At 33.8% G+C, this 25,784-nt stretch overlaps 1 long non-coding RNA gene across 1 annotated transcript in view; it reads right to left on the reverse strand.

Moving 5' to 3' along the window:
• Positions 1 to 21,973: 21,973 nt before the first annotated feature.
• The window catches only part of LOC118764980, an 18,433-nt gene continuing 14,622 nt past the window's right edge, over positions 21,974 to 25,784 (reverse strand). Inside the window, exon 3 of the long non-coding RNA XR_005000820.1 lies at positions 21,974 to 22,038. This is a non-coding gene — a long non-coding RNA (uncharacterized LOC118764980). The remainder of the gene's footprint in view (positions 22,039 to 25,784) is intronic.

Here is a 25,784-nt window from a genome sequence, read left to right on the forward strand (position 1 = left end):
ATTTTCGATGTTGTTGTTGTTTGTATTATTATTATTATTATTATTATTATTATTATATTATTATTATATTATTATTATTATTATTATTATTCAGTAGTTTTATTTTTATAGCGTGCTTTCACTTGACTACAGAGCGCAGCTTGTGTGCCTTGGGTATGTGCTGTGATTTGTTGTGATGCTCTGATGGTTATTGTATGGAAAGTGTTCTGCGTAGGATGTGTGCAGTGCCTAGTAGTGCAATTTTCTGTATGTTATATGTTTGTAAGTCCTGGTGTTTTTGTTATGTATTTGTCTGAATATTTTTTTATCATGCCTAATGCACCTACTATGATAGGAATTATTTCTGTTTTAGATTCCACATTCTAGTTACCTCTATTTCCAGGTCTTTGTATTTTGAGAGTTTTCCATTTCTTTTAGAGACACGTTGTCATCTGCCGGTATTGATACATCAATTAGAAAGCATTTTTTTTCTTCATGATCTCTGACAACTATATTGGTCTGTTGGCCTTAATTTCTCTATCTGTGTGTATCGGCATATCCCAGAGTATGGTGCTTTCTCATTTTCTGTGACCTTTTCTGGTGTGTGTCTATACCATCTTTTTTCTGTTGTTATTCCATAATGTAGGCATAGCTTCCAATGTATGTAGGTTCCAACTCTGTCATGTCTGTGAATATATCCTTCTCAGCCAGGACTGGGCAGCTAGAGATAATATGATTTTGTTTCTTGTCCATCTCACATATTCTGCAGTTACTTGTAATATTTCTTTTCATTACATGTTTTTGGTAATTCTGGTGGGGAGGCTTTGGTCTTGTGCTGCAATTAAAATCCCTCTGTTTCTGCTTTGAGTCCTGAGCTTCTCAACCATTGCTGGGATTTTTCTTTATCTATTTCTTTTGCGTTTAGTTTAGTGCAGTATTAACCATGAAGGGGCTTTTCTTGCCATCGTTTTATCATGGTTCGTTGCTGTTCTATTTTTAGTTTGGATTTCATTTGTTTTATAGCTTTTGTTGTTTCTTCATCATCTTCTTCTTCTTCTTCGTGTTTATTAGGTGGTATGATTTCTTGTTTGTATTTGTCAGCTTCCTTAAATACTGAGAACAGTTTTTTGTTTTGCTCGTGTTTTGCTGCTATCTGGATCAGTTTTCCTTCCTTCTGAAGTAGATATTTTTGCAGTCCTATGGTGGTTATTTTATAGTATTTTTCCAGCTGTATAAGGCCTCTACCACCTTCTACGTTGCATATATAGTCTTTCTATGTCAGATTTTGGGTGATGCATCCTAGATCCTGTCAGTATTTTTCTTGTTTTCCTATCTATTTTGGACAGTTCATTTCGTGTCCAGTTAAGGATATTGTAGCTGTAACTTATAACTGGGACAGCTAAAGTGTTGATACCTATTATCTTGTTTTTAACATTGAGCTCTGTTTTTAGTATTGATCTAACTCGTCTATAATATTCTTTTTTTAATTTTCTCTTCATTTGTGTGTGTTGTGTCTTATCTAGTTCATGGATTCCTAAGTATTTGTAAGTTTGGCTTTGGTCTAATTCTTTTTTTTCATTGTTTTATCTAGTGTGATGTTGTTACTCTTAACTAGTTTTCCTCTTTTCATGGTTACTTTGGCGCGTTTTTCTAATCCAAATTTCATATCTATTTCTTTGGTAAATCCATGAACTGTCTTTAATAGTGTTTCCAGCTTTTGTTGTTTCTTCATCTTATTATTATTATTATTATTATTATTATTATTATTATTATTATTATTATTATTATTATTGTTATTATTATTGTTATTATTATTATTATTATTATTATTATTATTATTATTATTATTATTATTATTATTATTATTATTATTATTATTTTGAGTGGACGGTATGTTTCGCCTTTGTATAACCTACCACAGCTGCATGGGATAAAGTACATGCAGTTTTTGATCATTCTCTATTGTATTGGTGGTTTTACCCGAAGGAGATATTTGCGAAGTGTTGTATTACACTTGAATGGCGTCCTGATGTCATATGGGCTGCATATCTTTTGAATCTTTTCGGAGAGGCCTTTCACATAGGGTAGACAGACTATTGACAGTTTATTGGTTTCATCCTCTCTTTTCTTCATAATTGGAGTGGATGGTATGTTTGGGAGGGGGGGTAGATGTTGATTAGTAGATTGTTACTGAGCTTGATCATTTCTTCGTGGTGGGTAGCAAGGTCGCTACTTATATTCTTTGCTCGATGTTTTAGGCACTGAGCAATTCCTCTCTTTACTCTGCATGGATGATGGGAATTGAAGTTTAGGTATCGTCCAGTGAAGGCCAGCTTTCGGTATACGGATGTCCTGAATCCATAATTGGTGCGTGTTATTAATACGTCCAGGAATGCTAGTTGATTGTCTTTTTCCTTTTCTATTGTGAACTATATGGATGGCTTTATTTCCTGGGGTGGGGCGGAGAATAAAGGTTTGACCAGCATATTGCAGCCATAGGGTTGGATTTAGTGATGTTGATCCTAAAGTCAACTTCTCAAAGTATTCCATGTACACATTGGCTATTATCGGTTATAATGGCGAACCCATAGATAAACCCTCCCTTGCCGATATATATCAGTGTCCATACTGAAATAGGTAGTTTCTGCACAGAAGGTCAACATTTCCATCAAGTTTCTTATTGGTATACAAGTGCATTCATTTAGATAGGTCTATGCCACTAGTTTTTCTTGAATCACCGATATTGCTTCACCAGTTGGGACTTTGGTGAAAAGACTTAACACATCTAGACCCACCATCTGGTTGGACTCAGAGATGGTATCCTTGATCAATTCTGGGAAGTGGGTGGAATTCTTCACGTATGATGCTGACTTTCCTGCTAATGTAAATAATGTACATAATTCCTCATCTCTTAAATATAGAACTGTATTATCTAATCAGTTCGGAGCCGACATTAGACGTCAATGGAGACATATAGAGAAACTCCATAAAAAAAATAATAAAAAGAGAACACACATGAAAATACAAAAACTAAAAGAAACAGCACATATGATATGACATATCAACCTCCTAAGCACACCGAGTGCAGATATGAATACTATAAAGGGAAATGGTATTAGGGAAGGATAGGAAAATATTAGATTTATAAGCGCTAAAATCCACTCCATAATTACCCACGAGCATATGGCGTAGTGGTTAATAGCGCATGATTTCGAGTTCAATTCCACTGACCTGAATAATAATAATATTAAAAATAATAATAATAATAACAGCAACAACATCGAAGGCGAACCCAGGTTCGAAATTTCCCCAAGATCCCTGATGAAGGCTGGAGGGTATATCAGCCGAAACGTGTTAACAACAAACAAGATGAGAACAAATATCCGACAAATATGAATAATGTACATAATTCCTCACCTCTTAAATATAGAACTATAACTATTTCTAATTAGATTATTTTTTCCTAGTGCATTAAACATGTTAATACTAACTTAACTATTCGTTTTAATTCGCATGGCGTCTTAGTACAATTAACTTCATCAAACCAGTGATTTATGTTCATAAATATCTTAAATATTCATATTGATTCATATGCAATGTTTTACAGCAGTTTACTAATTCTCTCCTCACTACACCGACAAGAAGTCTAACAAGCCCAAGAATGTACGACGTTGTCTCTGCACTTGCCTTAATAAGCAACATATACTTAGTAACCCAGTTGATGTCTTTTCATTATCACATAAGTATTTCACATTAGTTGTTTGCTTCTCATTACATTAAATTAGTTTACACGAAATGAACTCCAAATGTGTACTACTCAAGAGAGTAAAGTTGATTTAGATTTTGCCGAAGAGGATAAAATTCCATTAATTTTGAAGCACATTCAAACTGTTTCCATGTTCTCAGCATCTCTTTAATGATTATATCACTAAAATATATATACGAATATATGTGTGCGTATGTATATGTATGTGCATGTATGTGTATATGTATGTGTCTATGCGTGCCTGTACATATAATAATAATAATAATAATAATAATAATAATAATAATAATAATAATATAATAATAATAATAATAATAATAGAAACAAGCACAGAAAAAGCTAGGCGCATGAAAACCCGTGCCAAAACTGCGGCCTTAGATATCTGAATAATAAATGGCAAGAAAACCTCTCTATGGCAAATACCCAAAGAGAGCGAATAATGCAGATATCGACAAGCCCTGACCCATCAATGGCTAATGCCTCTGTGCTTAAAATCTGAAACAGAGGGGTTTATCATAGCAGCTCAAGATCAATGCCTACCAACAAGAAACTACCAGGCCAACATATTAAAGATCAGAAGCAGTCCAACGTGTCGTGTATGCAAGCAACAAAATGAAACCATTGACCATGTGGTCTCCAAGTGCAGTCTTCTAGCGCCTACAGAGTATCTCAACAGCACGATAGAGCTGCACAATATATTCACTGGGTAATCTGTAAAAACCTGGATTTGCCCCATAAAAAAACTGGTGGGAACACAACCACCCCCAGTGCTTGAAAATGACCACATCTCACTCCTCTGGAACTTCACCATTCAAACTGACAGGAAGATAGATGCAAATAGGCCAGACATCATATTGAAAGACTTCAAACAAAGAACATGCCTCCTCATTGATATGACTGTCCCAATCGATATAAACGTATCTGTCAGGACCTACCAAAAACTGAGCAAATATAAGATCTTGAAATAGAAATCAGCAAATGTGGAAGCTGAAGACTAAAACAATACCTGTTGTCATAGGTGCCCTGGGAATGATAGCAAAAGGGGTGATAGCTACCTAACTCAGATACCAGGAAACCCAAAAATGGCAGAAGTTCAAAAGATAGTGCTCATGGGAACTGCTCATATCCTATGCAAAATACTCTCTATGTAACCTCAAGGTTTAAAACAACCATAATTTTCGGTTTAAAAAAAAAAAAAAAAAAAAAAAACTTTTTTTTTTTTAGACATTCATTAGTACAACATCCCCATCCCCCAAATATATGGCACACTAGGCATAACAACAACATGAACTTCCAACTCTGTTGTCTCTTGAGGTCTCTGGGTGAGACTTGGAGCCAACTTGTACAAATATAAAGCAAAAGTCAAACATAGAATAATAATAATAATAATAATCATAATAATAATAATAATCATAATAATAATAATAATCAAAATCATAATAATAATAATAATCATAATCGTAATAATAATCATAATCATAATCATAATAATAATAATAATAATAATAATAATAATAATAATAATAATAATAATGATAAACAATGTATAAAACGTATATGTATATTCACTAATGAGCAAAAAGAATGTAAACGTGGATCGTATGCTTGTAAAGATCAGCTACTTATCAATAAGATGATCTTGGAAGATTGTCACAAACGACGCAAAAACGCGTCAATAGCCTGTTTGATAGCCTACTACATACCTAGATTTAAAAATGCCTGGAAAGGTATAAAATAGCGTTTCGTCTGTAAGTATGAGATCATGGAGAACCACACTGTCTGAATAGTGACTATGAATCTCTAAATACTGTAGATGTAACTTACGTACGGTTATAAAATGTTTGACAAAAATATAAATCAACTCATTTTCATGGATGCTTTGAAGCTCTTTGCAACTCAAGGGCTTACTAGCGATTGTTAAACAATTCAGTGATGACATAAGAATGCAATTTGGTCTCGATAAATGTGCAAAAGCTACCTTTATCAAGGGAAAATGAGAGAAACATCTAAGGTTAACCTTGACCAGCAGAATGTCATAAAAAGTTAGACCATATTTCACGATTTTATGTGAAATTTCCTACTCTGTTATATATATTATACTCGCAGTGGATACATGGTTTTCTTTTATACAAAATTTAGATTTGTAATGGCTACATAAAGCGATGATGTTCCGTAAAAAGAATCAATGGATTAAGGTGAAAAGCAAAATGAAGAGGATATCACATTTTACGACATTCATTCCTGAAACCACTGCCACAAAACAAACAAAATGGATCAAGCATTCAGCAAAAAAGAATATATATATATATATATATATATTTATTTATATATATATATATATATATCTATATATATATAGAGAGAGAGAGAGAGAGAGAGAGATACACGAGAAGAAACCATCCAGATTGTTAGTTTAACTTGCCAGGCTTACACTATTTATACTTGATATCTTAGTGAACTAATAACTAAAATCATGAAATTCAATATATATATTGCGTGATAAAAAATAAAACTGTTTTAATTACTAAACTTTTAAAAGTTTCATGTAATTTATGCCATTATACTGCTTGGGGTTCATGTGTGTAAATCAATAGATTTCACACGTATTTGCGACACAATATATATTATGCCTATAGAATATATGTGTATAAAAACTGAGGAACTTGACATAAAAAAAGAAGTTTTATGATAAAGATATGACACATTCACGATATACATTATAATGAAATGCACTGAGGGACGGGAAAAAAATGGACATTTAGTTTCCTATCAAGTCGTTTCCATGGCAACATTAATCGATGACGTTTTCTAAATAGAAGCAACAAAGGTTAATGGACGGAAGTGGGGAGCAAGAAAATTTGGAACACTCACCTATCTATAAAAACAAAACAAAAAAACTAACAAAAAAATTGAAAATATAAAAAGTGGTTAATGGGTTGCGATTTTGCAACTGTCCTTCTATTGTTTATTTTTATTAATAGTATGTTACAAATGGTTTCGACAGAACAAAAAATAAACCAAGTTCAGAATAACATTTGTAATAGTATTCTGCCGTGACACATCAAAGAGAATAATTCTTGAAAATGTGGAGCTGAAAACGACAATGAAAATCAATTACATTTCGCAATCAGGCTCAGAGTTTTAACGAAACCACAGTACCATTGCCAATAATTAAAATACGTCACTTCTCTGTGATGGTATGTGAGACCAGTATATCTGATTATATTGCTGCTCAATGCAATATCTATATAGATGCATATAACTACATTACGTAATTTATCTATTTTATAAGAATATAAAAATGTAGTGCTAGTGTATCACCCTAGAGACTCATCGGAGCTTCAAAAATGATGGACAGTTTTAGTAGGGAAAATATATAAATATGTCCGTATACACACAGAAACACAACACTACACAAACATACATATAATTATGTTTGTACATATATATATATATATATATATATATCATCAGTAGTTCCTAAATTTGAAAGACAAGGTAACTCTGTTATAGACCATTAGAGTAATTAGATAAAGGTAGGGTTTCACGTCCTTGGAACGCTTAGCTTTACAGCGTTTCTTCAGACCATAAAAGCCAGCAGCCTATAACCTCCCTTCAAATTGTAAGGAAAGACTTGGTTGCTAGTTGTTGAAAACTGGAACGATGTAGAGGTGTTAAGCGAATGGGTTTGCTTCCCTTAGACTTATATCCGTAATTGACTGTTAGTTTGTGCATACCAAGATTTGAGTAGGAATCTTCTGAAAGTTAAGCACGGTCCGAAGGTTTCCGTCCTGGAATTTAAGGTGTTCCTCGGGTCGTGGAATTCCTTCAATATACTTGATCGTTCAGATGTGAACAACTTACAATGCTTGCACCCGTCGTTGTAGGGGCCCAGGTTTCCTAGGATCTTCCATGAGAAAACGTCTGAAGATCTTTCATCCTTTAGCTGCCACAAATAGCCGACGGAAGGAAATGGGGCATTGTCTCTCCAGCAAATAATATAAACCTACACACACAGATAATATTGCAAATGTTTATATATATATATATATATATATATATATACATGAGCAATTTTTGGGATAAGCAAATTTGACACATCAAACATATTAAATATATTAAGTAAATAAAATTATATATATATATATATAGTAAATAATAAAGTGATTGTTTCTTATCAGGAACAAAATGTTTAATAGGACAGCTGTAGACGTGCTCAATTAAATGAGACAAATATATTAAACTATGGTTGCAGAACAAACAAATATAAGGTCATCCACGTAACATTTCATATCTCGAATATTTAATCACATAATGATTTTTCTTTCGCATAGAATATACATGTATAAAATCACGGAAGATGAAACACAACTCATTAATACAAGCATATAAGAATAACGTGTGAATGCAATCCATCGCGGTTAAAAGTTAATGATTAATACTTTAGCGACTAAAATATATATATATATTTTAAAAACATTACAACATCTAGAATAATAAATACATAAAAATATAAAGAAATATATAAATACATAAAAATATATAACAATACATATATATAGGAAATATATAATATATAAGGTAAGATAAGAGTTCATCGTTTAGAAATTTTTTCGATTAAAATTTACTTTTCAAGATAAGGGAAACCTATTGTTAAAAGCCAGTGTCCAAGCAAAATAGAAGAAACCATATATACATTACCTATGTCCATTTCAGGGGTACATCACCATATTTAATGCACGAGGGTGCATCACGATAATTACTCCTTCGTGAGGGGAAGAATAAAGAAACAGACACCACGTACCAGGGCGAGACCTCCTTAACCAAACCCAATGCAATATTGTGTGACTTTTTATTAAAGAAGTCATGCTTAAACCAGCCCAAATATTCGAAATTTTAAAAAAATTGAAAATTTTGTATCTAAAATCTCCTTCTTCTAAAACACCTAGTTTCCCTCAATATCATTCTAGCTCTCAAGAACAAAAATGTAAAGTTCTTCCCTGAGACGGAAGCTAGTATTATCCGATGATGGAATCAATTTACAATGATTATTCTCCACCAGCAACCCCCAGAAAGAGCTCTTGCATTCGTAAAAGTCTTATTCACCCCATTTAATTATTCCGGACATCATTTCTGTTCAGGAAGTTGAACCTTTTTCTATGTAAACATATATAATTTTTTTTTATAATGTATTTATTTATTTAATACTTTTGGTATATCAACTTAACTAACTTGCTTATCCTTACATTTACTCATATATATATATATATATATATATATATATATATATATATATATATATATATTATATATATATATACGAAGATTGAAAATTGTGTTACATACAAAATTAAGAGGAATGACCACTAAAGTGGACGCCTAATGTTTTAAACATAGACGGCAAATCCCCATTAACACGCCAAAATGTGGTCATTCCTCTAAATATTGTACGTAACACAATTTATAATATTCGGATTCATTTAAATATGCTAAGCCACTGGTTTTAATTGATTAATATCAATTTCTGCCCTAATTATATAATTTTGTGTGTGTGTGTGTGTGATATTAATATATACAGGTGTTGGAAAAACCTAACATCATATCATCATAATTTTGAAATATCATAGAAACCAGGAACCTGGGCCCATGAGCCTGGTCAGGCTTGAAAAGGGCGCATAAATAAATAAATAAATAAAATAAAATAAATAAATATATATATATATATATATATATATATATATATATATATGTACACACACGCACATATGTAGCCGTATACTCAGTAAGCTGGGATATGAACACCTAATTGTATATCTTTAGCCAACTCTGTTGACATTCGACTTTTAAATGATATTAAATATGATAATTAATTTCTACTGGCCAGGAATCGAGACAGCTGTTAGACATTATGTCTATTTTTTTATTAATAAATAATTATTAATTTTCTTTCTTCATATATATATCCATCATATGTTGATGTGAATGTATGAACAGATATCACACTCAAATACACATATATATAAATATATATATATGAGTAGAGAGGTGTCTATGTATAAATGTATACATCAATTCCTCTGTATATTTGTATGTATATATAAATGCAATTTTCTTAGATGTTTTCAAATTAATTTTGTTTTGTCTAAGAAAGGTCATTATGTCAATGAAAGGCCAGAAATATGGCTTTCAGCGAGTATATATTACTTATAGATATAACGCCTTTATTCAGATAATTCAATGCATAATATTCCCGGTTCAATTAATTATATGAATGTGCCACTTTGCTTTAAAATTGTCACTATCATTAATATTATTACTTGAGTGCCCGTGCCGTCAGAAATGATGGCATGAAAACGATACAGAAAATAAAATTAAAATAAAGATATTACAACCTATAACTCGGTAATTGCTTAATCACTACGTTTCTAGAGAAAACCCTACCAACAATGAGTTCGTCTTGCTTTGGCTGGTCCGTTTCAATGCTGATTGATTATTCCACCCTTCTCCAGGATGTTATCTCTCTTTTGATTTCTATCCTTTGTACTGTTTCCTCTTCCGTTTCATCCTGTTGCCTTTGCTATGATCTCATTCTTAGGTATTCTCTCCTCACTGCTGCTGCTCATTTGTTTCATCTTGGTACTTTTGAGCTGTTCTCTCTCTTTGGAGATCTCTCCTTTTTGTCATTAGGTGCTCCTTTTCATTTTGACGTTTTCGCGCCTGTCTTCCTGCGTCTTGCACTCGTCTCTCTTCTCTCGCTTCTTGTGATTGATTTAATAAGCTTGTATTGCTTAACCTTCTTGCACCCTGTTCTTCCTCAGTGAGACTGGCTGGTCCCCGCCTTTGCCTCTCTTTGGCTAACCGTCGCCTTTGTCTGATTCATTCTCCATAGCAGGTGGATGAGTATATTTAATACAACGGAATACAAACTTCAAACCAAATGAGTATATTTATGTGTGTTTGTGTGTCTGAGTGTGTGTCTACGTTAGTTTGTTTATATTTGTATAGGCAACCATAAAATTCCAAAAAAAACAGGATTACATTAACGGCATACACAGAGGGACTTACTATTTTTTCCAGCAACGCCTACTCGTTCTCTCTCTCTCTCGCTCTCTCTATTTCTTTCTCTCTGTCTGTCTGTCTGTCTCTCTCTATCTCTGTCTCTCGCACTCACTCTCACTCTCTTTACTGTTTGAAACGGAAAATGACCTTAAAGACAAACTTCACCGCCTTGCCAAAATCCTTCATTCATAAATATTTACAAACATCACTCTAACGGTAAGTATTTTTCATTATTTATAATTGCCTCCCTTTTATATTTAACTTTCTTTAAACAGACGATCATCAAGCTTTCTTTCAATAGACAATATCATAATTTTATGGCTTAAATTTACACAAATCTACTTATATTATATTCTATTAACTTTGCAACTTTTAAGCCGAAATAACCTTCCAGAACAGTCAAACATCCATAGACACAGAAAAAAATAATTCTGAGGTGCAAAAATGTTATTTATTTATCTTATATATTGTTATCAATGTTTATCAGAAGAAAAAATTCAGCGTTCATCGATTAAAAGTGAAAATGCTGTTGTTGTTGATAGAGAGAGATAGGGTGAGAGAATAGAGAGAGAGAGAGTGTAAATAAAAAAGGGAGAGTGAGAGAGTGCATGTGCGTGTGCGTCTGTAGAGAGATAAAGAGAAAGAGTGCGAGAAATAGATAGAGGCAACGTTCATTAATAAATTGAAAAGAGAGATAGAGAGCAAGAGACGCTGTTTGGTACCATTCCCTTTGTCATGGTTATTACCAATTTGTCTCTTCTCTCCTTTTTTAGTCTTACTTATTCTGTTACTCACTTATTGCGTGATTTTGGGCATACTTACAAACGAGGCATAGGAGTGGCTGTGTTGTAAATAGCTTGCTTACGAACCGCATCGTTCCGGGTTTAGTCCCACTGCATGGCACTTTTGGTAAGTGTCTTCTACTATAGCCTTGGACCGACCAAAGCCTTGTGAGTGGATTTGGTAGACGGGAACTGAAAGAAGCCCGTCGTATATATATATATATATATATATATATATATATATATATATATATATATATATATATATATGTGTGTGTGTGTGTGTATATGTTTGTGTGTCTGTGTTTGTCCCCGCCAACATCGCTTGACAACCCATGCTGGTGTGTTTACGTCTCCGTAACTTAGCGGTTCGACAAAAGATATCGATAGAATAAGTACTAGACTTACAAAGGATAAGTCCTGGGATGGTTTGCTCGACTAAAGGTGGTGCTCCAGCATGGCCACAGTCAGATGACTGAAACACGTAAAAGAGTAAAGAGTAAACTCATTATAATAGATAGTCATTATAGCCACTTCAGATTTACCATATTGAACCGTCCCCATTTTGTATAATAATATATGAAAATAATGCATGGATGTATCAGTATGGGTAGAAGAGTTATGTGTGGTGTGTGAACAATAATGTGCCTGTCAATTATGAGCGATTGTCCATATGCGCTGATATCACTGAATGTGAGTAAATGTAAGCATGGCTTCGAATAAAGTCGAATGTCATTAGACAAGAATATACACAGTAGAATGTGAGTGTAAATACGTATGAATTAGTATACACAAAAATGTATGCCTATATCTTAAACATCCCCACACATTCCTTCACACAAACACCATACATACATACACACATACATACATACACACATGCATACGTACACACATACACACATGCATACATACACACACACATACATACATACATACATACATACATACATACATACATACATACATACATACATACATACATACATACATACATACATGTGTGTGTGTATCTGTGAATTACGCGTTAAAAAATCGGACGAACCTGGTGTATGTTCAACGATCAAGGATTATCTACCAAAATCACGAGCCCGCAGAAGACTCGTGTTGTTTTCTGGCTTGCTAGAAGGCCACTGCGAGTGAGGCTTCTCTCCGCTTCTTTAAATCCATGTATTTTGGAGAAGATCATTCTCATATAAAATCGGATATACAGCGAATAGTATTATATACATTAGGGATATTTTGCTTACGTTTGAGTTCGTGGCCTTCTCACATTCCTGAACAAGGGGCCCATATTAACGCTCGATATCTTGCCCTGGTTTGGATCTGGACCATGTCAGTATGGTAGAGTTGGCCAGTAGAGTGTTGTACAAGCCTTCTTTTACCTAATAATTTTGTTCAGAGATAATAATCCTCGCTCATGTGTGGACAGCCGTCGTATATATATATATATATATATATATATATATATATGTGGTGTGTGTGTGTGTGTGTTTGTATGTGTATGTATGTATGTATGTATGTATGTATGTGTATGTATGTTTATGTAGGTATGTGTATACATATATATATGCATATATATATTATGCATATATATATATATATATATATGCATATATATATATGCATATATATCTATGCATATATATAATATATATATAGCATATATATATATATATATAAATGCATATATATATATCTATATATATATATATATGCATATATACATATGTATATATCCGTATATATATATGTGCATATATATACATATATATATATGCATATATACATATATATACATATGCATATATACATATATATATGCATATATATATATGCATATATACATATGCATATATGCATATATATATATATATATATATATATAATATATATATATATATATATATATATATTATATATATATATATATATACATATATGCGTCCACAACAAAAATCTCAATCGCATCTCATAACAACATTGCGGCACAATTATTTCACCTCAATTGGACCCGCCCTCTTCAACATTACACCAAGACACGTCAAAACAGAAACTGACCACACAAAATTCAAGATGATTTTGGACAAATTCCTTCAAGTAGTCCCGGACAAACCACCCACACCCGGATATGTCTCCGCAAACAATAACTCTCTGCTCGAATATGCCTTGGTGCCCAAATCCTGAATTGAAAGACTTCACCAGGTGGTGCTATTAAGTTAGACATGGCCTGGGCCAATACTGGCCAAAACCTTTCTAAGTTATTCTAAGTTAAGTTATCTATCTATATGTATGTACATATATATATATATATGTGTGCGTGTGTATATGTATGTACGAAATGGTCCTGGCTTTGAGTAAACAAAATACAGGGGGATCAATTAATTATAACGTTAGTTAACATATTCCCCTCTCAGATTGACACACTTAATGCAGAAGTCTTTCTCTGTTTCTAAGCCCTGAAGAGAACTCGGAATGTTGGGTCTCGAAACCCTTTAAAGTCAGGAACTTTCAGCACCCACCTCGTATTTACATATATATATATGCAACTATATATATCTAAGTATTACAGTGTGTCTCTTAGATTATGTGATTATGCATAGATGTACATATAACGAAAATTACATGAATTAGCAAAGCGAAGAGGAATTTATTTCATTTGCATATTGGAACACACACTCATCTCGCAAACACACAGATACATACACACATATGTTTATATGCACTGACACACAAATGAGTATGTGCATGCATAATTCGTTTCGTCTCCGTCAATGAGTCTGAAATTTTTGTCTATTCATTAAATTATGTAATGCAATGATTATCGCTCTAATGAAGTTCATTACATTGATTCCGAATTTCAAGAGAAATATTGCAATGACGAAACGGATATATCCTGCAGCTCTGGTCATTCATCAGAATGTTGAAGAGTCTTTACAGGAATCAGGTGAACTAGTCGCTATTATGTCGTGACACTAGTTCGACAGTTGCCCTCAACCACCCATATTTCCTCAGAAATCAAGCGATAACGCTAGTTGTTATTTCATAGGTGTGTGTGTGTGTGTGTGTATTTTTGTGTGCATACATGTAAATATACATGTATAAATATATGTGTATATATATATATATATATTATATGTGTATGTGTGTATGTGTGTGTATATATATGTGTATGTGTATATATGTATATATATATATGTGTGTGTATGTGTGCGTATATATATATATATATATATATATATATATATATATGTGTGTGTGTGTGTGTGTGTATATATATGTGTATGTGTGTATGTGTGTGTATATATATATCTGTGTGTGTGTATATGTATATATATATATATATATATATGTGTGTGTGTGTGTGTGTGTGTGTGTATATATATGTGTGTGTGTGTATATGTGTATATATATATCTGTGTGTGTGTATATGTATATATATATATATATATGTGTGTGTGTGTGTGTGTGTGTGTTTGTGTGCGTGTGTGGAGAGAAAGAGGTGGATAGCTAGATAGATAATTTTATATTCTAGTATACACCTTATTGTATGCCGTTTCGAGACTGATTACGTCTATCTGATATAAGGGCACAGGTTTTATTTCTGGGATTCCTTCCTATCTGTAGAGTACTTAAAAATATATCTATTTCTTTACTACACACAAGGGGCTAAACACAGAGAGGACAAACAAGGACAGACAAACGGATTAAGTCGATTATATCGACCCCACTGCGTAACTGGTACTTATTTAATCGACCCCGAAAGGATGAAAGGCAAAGTCGACCTCGGCGGAATTTGAACTCAGAACGTATCGGCAGATGAAATACGGCTACGCATTTCGCCAGGCATGCTAACGTTTCTGCCAGCTTGCCGCCTAAAAATATATCCAATCAAGTTTCGCGTAATGTGTTTTAAGCGACAATTTCTGTAATGTGTTCTGGAACACACATTTATCTATAAATTTGGTTCGACAAATATTTTACAAGTAGTGAGGTGAGAGCAGTCATTTAGTTGCAGGAACCAGTCGACTAAAGAAAGATCGACACATAACATAACAGTCATATAACCAAACATGGGTCCAGCTTAATTACCAAAATGATGGAGAAACCAGAATCCTACAGAACTTGTTAATGTTTCATTGTGTCCGAATAACTGTGCAAATATTACGAAGGAATAAACGCTCGATGTTAATTTCATGATTGCCTTTCTTATTCATACAGACTCATCGAACACGTACCATAATATTGAACAATAAACTGCACCTTCGTAACACGTTCTTCTCCGATAAGCAATAATATTTTTTGTTTTGTTCGTTCCTTCTCGAGCCATGCCTGGCTCATAAGGGCCGGTTTCCCGATTTCTTGGCGTATAGGTTCCCCCACCTGGACGGGACGCCTGTCCGTCGCAGGTGAGCTGCAAGATGCAGGAGGAAAGATTGAGAGAAATTTGTGGCGAAAGAGTCAGAAGTTCGCCATTACCGTCTGTCGGAGCCGCGTGGAGGATTAGGTTTTTTTTGCTGATAAACTCACACATCGCCCGGTCTGAGATTCGAACCCGCGATCTCTCGACCGCGAGTCCGCTGCTCTAACCACTAAGCCATGTGCCTCCACATAAGCAATAATATGACTTTCAATGTATCAAACAAATCCAGAATCAAATAAGTAACTGCGTCAAATAAAATGTTAAAAACTATTGATGAAAGACCGTTAAATAAACCATAATCAACCATGCGATCAGGAAAGAAATAGACCAACCGCTTATTCAATCGGACCTAAGGTACTCATTCTACCACAAATCACAACTATGTGTTGCTTCAACGTAATGTTAACGTAATACTACGTTCCCAGGCAATCCTGGCACCTTACATGTCAATACATGTAGATTCCAATTAATCCTTCTCTTTTCACTTATTTTCTCTTCCTTTGTCTATTTTATACTCCTTTTCGCACGATTCTCTTTCACTAGTCACTCGTATCATGAGTATCATTTTTTTCCTACTTGCATTTCTATGATTCTAATTTCTTGCTGTCTTTTTGTTCGAAACCTCAATGTAAACAGACGTTGGAAATTTGTATGTTATCAGTTCTAAATCATTAAAACTTTGTTTTTTTGCTTTTTTGGTTTTTTTTATAGTAACATGAAACGTTAAATCGTTTCTTGTTTCCTATTACCGAACCTTTTCTTTGTACGATCTAAAACCGATATTGTTTGATTCCATTTTTTTTCTCTTTGCTATTTTGCTTTTCATCACTTTTACATATCACTACTCATTTATTAATTTCCTAGTCTTCCTTTTAACCTCCTCATTTTACTTCTCTGCTTTATCTTACTCGTATTTTCATTTTGTCTCTTGTACTCTCTCTATACGTTTCTACAGTTCTATATGTATTTGGAAGTATATATATATACATATATGCGCTGGTCTCCATATTCATGTATTCATCCATATGTAAACAAGCATGTCCTCCTGTCTATATGTCCTTGAGATACAATATAAAAGTTAGCACTTAATGAAAATTGTTTAATTCTATCAGAACTCCAATTTTGTAAGACTCAAATCTATCAGTTTGACTGCAAGTTTATCTATCAATTAAACCGGAGGCAAAGTATTTCGTTGAAAATAAAATGAAAAGTTTTATTTTATTTACTCATTTCGTTATTACACCAACAATTGAGAGGAAACTCTGGCAAACTAAATTGTATGTCTCACTCGCTCTGTTTTATTCCGTCTGTCATTCTCTTATCAACTCTGATTGGAGGTTTAGCAGTAATAACAGCATTATTAAATGTTGTAATGTAAATGTTTAGTATTTTATTCTCTTATTTATTTCGTTCATAGCCGCTCAGTTTCATTAGAGCGTCAGCTAGAATGCTTTTCAGTATTCGTTTCTGCGCTCTGCATTCAAAACCTACCAAGATAAACATTGCTTTCGATATCTATCTGTTTACCTATCTATCTATACATCTATCTATCTATAAATGCATACATACATACATTAAAATGTCTTGTCATTTTGTCTTTGAGTGAAGCAAGGAGTAATATAATCCTGAAAATATTTAAGTACCAGGTGGTTTATAACCCAATCGAAAATATTACAGTGAGTACTGATTAAGGAAATAAAGTTACAAGGCGTGACTGACTGCTTTCAACTTTAGATGCGGCGTTTATTCAGACTAGTGATTTCTACAAATACTGCAGTATAGTCAACGTTTGGGCATGCATAGTTGGTAAAGGAGGTTTATAAACGTGGCCACTGATTGCCCTATTACTTCAGATTGACACATAATATAGTGTAGAAGTAGTTAACAAAATGACTATATTTTCTAAAACGCATTGAACACTGTAACAAATGCCACTCATGCGCCCATACACACACAAACTCATATGCGTATACATAACATTAAGTACTTGGAATGTACTATACAGATCTATAACCAGACGTAAACAACTTTATATCAACACATATATAAACAACTTTATATTAACACATATATAAACATGCAAGCCGATATATTCGTATACATACCAAAATATATAAAACATCAGGTCGATATGGAGACACCAGTTGTGTTACTATCCGTATTGTAAATCATAATCCCTAGAATTTTTATCCAAAAATATAACATATAAAGAAATGGTACATTGCTAATACACCGTTAATTTCATATTCCAACCAGATTCCAAGAAAGTGTTAAATATGCAGTATCAGTGTTTCTATACGTTGGGGGCTTCTGACTAACTAAGGAAGATGTCTACTGACGCATATACATGGATGCACTAACTGCATTTTCTTCTCTGCTTTCTTTTTCTTATTCGTGTGCACATTGCATATAAAGATTTTTTTTTAGATTCGTCTAAATAACGTTTTTGAAAACTTCTATAGATAGGATCTATACTACAGGGCATTTTCGTTTCTGTGTGCGTTGCCGCGTCTGTGTCGCTTGCATACTTTGGCTGTGTTTATAATAACTGTAAGCTTATTTTTACCGGAATATAAACATATACAATTCAGCCATGAATTCACACGCAAAATCACATATACCTTTCTTTTCATTCCTTGTAGATTATAAGCATGACTATACAAATATATTTAGGGCTTTAGTCAATATATCTGTGTACACACGGGTATATAAATGAGTATTGCACACATCCATATGCACACAATACACACACACACACACACACACATATATATATATATATATATATATATATATATATATATATATATATATATATATAAAGAGCCATCTCTATACACACAAACACGCTCACACACATATGTGTGTGTATATCTGTATATGTGTTTATATGCTTATATATGTGATTTTACATAATTACACCATATTATGCACTTAAATGTGTACAAAGATACTTCCACACATATACACATAAAATCACAGATATCCATATATGTGCAATTGTTCTCAGTATTTGATAAATATTAAAAACATAAAACAATGAAAGACTCGAACCTAATATTCTGTTTCGTACGGCTCGATGGAAAAGAATCTACAATAGTTGACTACAGATATTCGAACACTCAGGATACAATTAGTAAAAATGAGCTCATTGTAATCTTAGATTTGCCATTTACTTCGAAACTCTCTGCAATCAACAGGTTGTCACCAGTAACCGTGTAGAAATGCATCATCATGTGAATGTTTTAAATAATAGAAATAAAACAATAGCTGAACTATGACATTAGAATTAAGCCAGTTTGAATTTAAAGTAACAGGAATTTATCATCTTACATTACTTTATAACTCAAGATTGTCAGCACCTTTCATTAAAAAGCTCTTATGGAAATATTTGATGTTCCAGAAAATAAAGGAACTTATTTAATCTCCTCAGTAATAGAAATATTCTTGCTTCTTTGCTTTTTATATTTTTTTTTAACTGCTACAAACCTGATTGATAATTTGCCTGAAATTAAAAATGCCTCAATGCCAAAACACAGTGATTTTCAGTACATGCAAACTATACTTGAACTTATCGGATACCGCAACATATCTCGTTCACTGTTTTTCGGCTATATTACAGCTACATGTTATCGTTTTACTATAACATTAAAACATCTTCACCAATTTAAGTTTAGAAGCATTTCTTTTAATTCTGTTTTTTTTTCTTTTGTTATTTTCAATTTTTTTCCTCATTTTATGAAATCTTTTACTTATATCATTTTTTCTCTCGCACTCTATGCTTTATTTCTCTCACACACAGCTCTTTTTACTTCTCTCTCTTTCTGTATCACTCAAACTCATCCCCACACTTTCACTGAGAGGTAATCCAAACTCCAAAACATTTCGAACTTTTGATATATTAAAACCTACTTACATGAATATATATATATAATTTAAAAGAAACCACATTGAACTATTTACTTTGTTCAAAATTAAGAAGATATTAATTGAGTGGTTGTATAAAATTCAATATTTCTAATTACGGTGACTAGTGAACAAATTTCACTGTAAATAGATATATTTGCAAAGGCTTGGTAAGTATCACCGCTAGGGAGGATACGCCACCATGGACTGACGACGGGTAAGACCCAGAAACATGCATGTATCCAGGTTGCTAGTTCTAGCTGGTGGGGGTGCTTGCCTCCCGTTTGCAAATATAAGGACACAGGAAATGTGTCAAAGCCGAGAGGAAGAGTCGATGCTTCCTAGGGCTTTATAGCAGTGGTGTAATTCCCTCTACGGGACTGTCACGTTATGTTGACTTTACACAACCACTCTATCGCTCTACCACCGCTCATGTCTCGTTGACAATATTTCTAAATAAGATATTAATTGTAATCAAGGATTTCTAATATCTAAAATTTCTCAATCTGTTTAAAATTAAATATATAGATATGTATTTCTAATACGATGCCAACAGGTCTTTTACTTCATTGTCATTGTGTTGTAGAATCGTTTGTCTTGGCTTTAAAAACAAATTCTCCAGCAAGTTTCATTAAATCATTTCAAATCATATCGATTGTACATGTAGAACTATAATCTTTCACTAGATTTAGTACCATTACCAACAAGGCACTTATGGAAAGGACAAAATTATGTTGTTTCTCTGTTATAATGAATGTACTTGAATTGCTTACCTCAAGTGTTCTAAAGTGGCAACTTGTCTCACTTACGTATAAGATAATATGTCATGCAATTCACCACTAAAAGTAAAAGTATCAATATCACTTTAAAAATAATCTAACCAAGTCAATATACAGTCGTAAACATCTGCATCTCTTCCAGTATTGTAGATAATCAATGCTTCCCCGTTTTATATGCTAGACGCAAAATAATTTTTTGTTTGGTTACTTCCTTAGCACGTTAAATATAGCATTTTAACAAAGCTTTTGCTGTGAAGATAGTCAATTTGATATGAGTTAGGGCGAAAAGGAAAAAAGATAACAGTGGGACTTAATAAATTTCAGAGACACGGCTGAGGCTATAAACGTAAGAGCCATATCATATTTGGGGAGAACAAATCTGAAGTTCAAAATGTTAGGAAAGCAATATTCGCATTTTTTTTGCCTGCATTCTGACTGCGAGAAATTCTGGATCATAGATACGTGCTTCAGGATATTTATACCGGCGTACGAACAAGAGAATGACTATCTGAATTTACTGTTTTTAAACTAAATCATTCCCTACTACTGTCCAATCAGTTGCCTTAATAACAAACGCGATTGATTAATGCCTGCCGCCCTGTTGGACTGCAAATCTAATTTGTTCAGTTTATCATTCGAAATTAACACGGAACACATTTTCTTTATATCCTTTAGAAGGTTTTTATTTGCTTTCAGAGGGTAAAATCACTATATTTGTGTAACATTGTTATTTGAAGTTTACTCGGAAACTTCTAACTTTTAATAGTTTCACTCATTGCAGTGCAGTCATATGAAGGGCTTTTTTCAGTCTCCGTCTACCAAATCCACTTACAAGTCTTTGGTCGGCCCGAGGCTGTAGTAGAAGACACTTGTCCAAGGTACTACGCAGTGGGACTGAACCAAATCCATGTGGTTGGTAACCAAGCTACTTACCACACAGCCACCTTTGCGCTTCTATTAAGGCCGATCTTACCGAACAGTTTCACAATGGGAGTCCCACATGTTACCTCCTGTTGTGTTTACTCCCTTCTGTCTTTCCGTAGTGTATATTCTTACCTGTGCACGCGTTTGCGTCTGTATTTCTGTGTATGTACATGTGTGTGAGTACGTGCGTGTATGTATATGTGTGTGCGTGTGTGTGTCTGTGAGGGCGTGTCTGTATGTTTAATATGTTTATTTTGTGTGTGTCTATATGTGTTTCCTTACTACACTGTTTGTACCGTTTTCTTTTCTTTAGTCATTTCTATTCTGATAGAACAGGATTTTATCGTATATACTCTGTTCTATCAGTATTTACGCATTGAAAAATATATCTTTCTACTTGTACTACAATACATTTCAGCGCTTCAAAACCAGACATACGTTTGTTTACATATAGCGTATTTTTATTCGTTTATTTATAGTTTTCTTATTCCCTCTTCAGCCTGTTTGTGTATTGTATGTTTGTGTGTGTGTGTAAACTTTTATGTATTACACTGTTTGTACCTATGTTATTTTTCCTTCTTTTATTTTGTGTATCGACGTCAGATTGCATGCTGTGGCATGGAATGATGTTATTATTCCATTCGTGTATTCTGTTGAGCTCGGTCTATTCATTAATGTGTGTGTGGCGTCTAGAATCTGTTGAAGCATCGTGTTTATTGTGTGTTGATAATCTCTTAACATATATGTTATTAACCGAGCATTCATTTCTAATTGAGCATATTGGTAGAGCATTGATGAGCTTTTCTTCTCCGTGTGCTCCCTCAGATTTCACCTATCTGCTCACCTAAGTTACGTCCTGTCTCCTTAAAGAATGCTGTTTTCCTGTTTATGCACCGTATACCGTATACTATAGACTACATTTCTAAACTTATAGCTTACCTATACAATTGTTATCTGTACATGGTGACCTTTCAGATGGACGTGTTATACAGATCGGTGATTTTGTGGGGTATAAATATACACACTTTGGCGAGATGAAAAGTTCATAGGACATCGAAGATACTCTCACGGAATGTGACCTAATGAGATTTTTTCATTATATAGTTCCCCTTACTGTCTACACTCTAATTTCATCGGTATTGTAGTGTCTGGAACCATCCTGCTAGCCAAAAGAGTCATCAGTAGTAGATATCAAATCGCCATCACAACGATATTGTTTTCCAGCCAAATGCTTTTTCGTCTTCAGGAGGAGATGAGGGCAAAACAAGAGAATAGGGACAATGATAAGCGAGTTCAAAGTAGAGAAGTCATTGAGACCAAGGATTTGTGTGCTGGAGAAGAGTTCTGATGAAACGAGACCCCTTTCCTTAGTTTTCCTGGATGTTTGGTCTTGATAGCCTTTCGTAACTACCTCAACATGTTATGCTACTACTTTCCATTAATTGTGTCACCCTTTGCAGATAGTTAATACATACAATGCCTTTTCGAGCCCAAAATGCTGAGGGCATCATGTTCCTGCAGATGAAATGATCTCTTCGAAACAGATGAGTAAGAGTGCTTTCACTGCATGGACTTGCTCCTTTTCTCTGGCTCAAAGTCATGAAGCCAGCATTCATCCTGGCTAAAGGAGCGTTCAAGGAAAACAACTCCATCTGCCTCAATATCAGATTATCCTGTGATGCGATCAACCTGGCACGCATTTGATCGGATATCAGAAGACGAGGTACCTATCGAGATGCAATCTGTGTCATGTGAAGTTCATTGTGCAGAATATTCTCAACATTCGTACGGCATATCTTAATAGCATTGGGTTTATAGTCAATCATCTGTAATCTAGGACCACGTGCTGAACACGATCTATATTTCCTTAGTGAACATCCGGGTGATCTTCAACACTTTCTTCCCCACCCGAAGTAAGCTATTCAATTTTGCAGTTTATAAATCATATTATAAATCCGGAACAGCATCCAAATATTTAGTATTAGATAATACTGTATCAAGTTACTGCCTCTATTCAATGCATTTCAACCATCACAAATATATTAAATTGAAACGCTTTTTTAACATGTATAAGTTTGTTTTGCTAACAATCGCTTGCAACATTATATACCGAAAGCAATCAAAGACAATTATTTTACCATGTAATATTTCTTTAAAATTTCTCATTGTAATAGACTTCTTACGTTTTTACTGAGATGCAAGTGAAAGATATGATCCGATTAATTTGAAAAAACCTATGCGCTCTATGGCGACAAACTTTCATCTGATCTAACATCGACTATTGAACTTCCCACTAAAACACACAGAACTGATTGTTATATCTAGCATATAATGGTTATTTTACAATTTATTATCTTCTATAATTATTTGTAAATTTATGCAGTTTAAAACGGCGCTGATAGGACTGATTTTTGTTTTGCTGAACGCTAAAATATGTAATGCAACGATGGAGTTGGTGACCTGTTAGAAAGATCAGTTAAGTTAACCAGGTAAATGTACATTAGATAAACGCATTTATAGACGTACCATAAGATGCCAGTGTACCATAAAATGACAGTGTCGTGGTTGGAATGTTTCTGACTATAAATATGCTTGAATAGGTGTAAAGTTAAACAACACACAAATGTAACTCAGTAAACTTCAACCATAAATGCATCACTTGCCATAAGGTGGTTTCCTCACTGGTACATTAACGCACACACACACGTGTGTGTATGTGTGTGTGTGTGTGTGTGTGTGTAGAAGTTTGAAAAGAAACACACAAGTTGATATGTATAAGGAAAATAAGATAAGGTAGAAAATGGTAGAATAATTTTATCATTAAGAACATTTTAGTACCGGTTTCAGTCTGAGCGACTTTTTCAACCTAGAGTAAAACGTGAACAGCAATTAAATTGTGGAAAAATTAAATGAATTTTTTTTCAGTATTTCCATAGTTTTCAAATGCAGGGGACATTTTTCCTATTTTCTGTCTGTCTCTGTCTTTCTTTTTTACTCATGTGAGACCTGGGTAGTTGGTAACCGGTAGTAGTAGTTCGATATGGATTTTTGTTTTTGATTGTTTAAGCAGCAGTAGTAGTTGGGAAAGGATGCAGCGGCGGCGGCGAAGAAGAAGAAGATATGGGAATGGCATGACAGTAGCAGGATGGTGGTGGAATCCTCTTAAATTGTCAAGTCACGTAAACGTAACCCGCTGTGTTTATAATAGTAGTGATTAGAATTGTTCTGAATAAATTCATGAGTAGTGACTGTTCTGAATACATCGTTTTTAATATCTGCGGTGGTATTTTTCTAAGACCCTTGTAATAGTGTCATTTGTGGTCGACGCATTCAAAGGGGTTTATATTTTGTGATAAAATATGACTCTTTACTAATGCGCTGACTACAGCGTGCATCCTCCTTGAATTGATAGAGAAGAAACATTCTGAAGCTAGTTTGTTTGCTACTGGCACAAATGTCGATGCCTTCGCTGAATGCCATTTTTCTGTATTTCCGAATTTTGATCTTCTCTCTATATAGAGCCGTCCTTTGACTTAGACTGCTTTTGGGTTGGCCTATGTGTAGCGTTCAGCATCCAGAACAAGTTAATACATATATCAGGTTCTCCGAAGCACATGCGAAGTTGCATTTCGCTGTTATACGTTGACCCTGTTTTTCAATGCGTCTACCACAAATAACACTATAATTACAAAGGGCTTAGAATAATACCCACGCAAATATTAAAAACGATATACTCAGAACAGTGAATACTCATGAATTTATTCAGAACAATTCTCTTCACTACTTTTACAACCACAACGTGTCACTTTTATGTCACTCGACCATTTAAGAGGATTCCACCAACGTCCTCCTACTGTCATACCAATCCTGCAGATTTGTTATTCCTTCTCTTATTATTATTATTCGTTTTCTTTTTCTTCTTTTCCGCCGCCACCTTTCTCAACTACTACTGTTGCTTAAACAATCAACAACAATAATTCGTATAAATCCCCTATTACAGGATGCCTACAACCCTGGACGCACATGAGTAAAAAAGACAGGTAGAGACAGAAAGAAAAAAAGAAAAAATTATCTTGCATTTGAAAACTATGGTAATATTATTTTTTAAAAAACATTTTATTTAATTTTTCCACAATTTCATTTTTTTTCATGCCTTACTCTAAGTT

Source organism: Octopus sinensis, linkage group LG10, assembly GCF_006345805.1.
Source record: "Octopus sinensis linkage group LG10, ASM634580v1, whole genome shotgun sequence".
In the NCBI taxonomy this organism is placed as follows: domain Eukaryota; kingdom Metazoa; phylum Mollusca; class Cephalopoda; order Octopoda; family Octopodidae; genus Octopus; species Octopus sinensis.